Source organism: Benincasa hispida, chromosome 1, assembly GCF_027475165.1.
Source record: "Benincasa hispida cultivar pf3 chromosome 1, pf3_genome.v1.1, whole genome shotgun sequence".
Taxonomy (NCBI): domain Eukaryota; kingdom Viridiplantae; phylum Streptophyta; class Magnoliopsida; order Cucurbitales; family Cucurbitaceae; genus Benincasa; species Benincasa hispida.
The window spans coordinates 6,008,437-6,009,182 of NC_143478.1; the positions used below are offsets into that span (position 1 = coordinate 6,008,437).

Genomic DNA, 746 nt, shown 5'->3' on the forward strand with positions numbered 1-746 from the left:
TCGTCTGGTTGATTGCGTTCACTTGCCCACTATGCGTTGATGGGCTATTGATTGTGATTCCCTATATCAAGTTCATCATCGCAGTCATTTGACTCTGAAGGGATGCGATGGCCCCATTATTTGCATCATTGTCCTTGATTCTCAGTCTTTGATCATTTTCTCTCCAGTCTTCATGATTTTTAGAAATGCAATCAAGGATGTTCTTGGCCTCATCATGAGTTTTATCCAACAGATCACCAGCTGCTGCTGCATTAGCAGCAGTTTGCGAAGCAGGGTTTAATCCGTGATAAAAAAATCTCCATCTGTAAGTAGTCTGGTAAGTCGTTATGCGGGCAATCTCTTACTAGCTTCTTAAACCTCGCCCAAGCATCGTTGAACGATTCATCAATATCCTGTTCGAAATTGGTGATCAACTTCCTTCTTCTGGCATTCTCCATTGGAGGGAATTATTTCTTCATAAACTTCTCTACTACTTATTCCCATGAGGTAATCTCCCCCGGTTCGAGAGAATACGCCCATTTTCATGCTTGGTCACACAACAAAAATGGAAAAAAAGTGAGTCGAACTTCCTCGGTGGAGATATTAGGGAACACAAAAGTGTTGCAAATCTCTATGAAACTCTAGAGGTGGGCGTGCGGGTCCTTGCCAGCCTTCCACCAAACTGTCCAGCAATCTGGATCATTTGCAGCATAACCGGCTTCATTTCAAATCTTGATCCATCAAGAGCAGGCCTTATGATTCCTGGG

At 43.3% G+C, this 746-nt stretch overlaps 1 non-coding gene across 1 annotated transcript; it reads left to right on the top strand.

Annotated features, from left to right (window-relative positions):
- The first annotated feature begins 318 nt into the window (after positions 1-318).
- LOC120070408 (small nucleolar RNA R71) lies at positions 319-425 on the top strand. The gene has a single exon (XR_005479900.1). It is a non-coding gene; the product is annotated as a small nucleolar RNA R71 (small nucleolar RNA).
- The last annotated feature ends 321 nt before the right edge of the window (positions 426-746 follow it).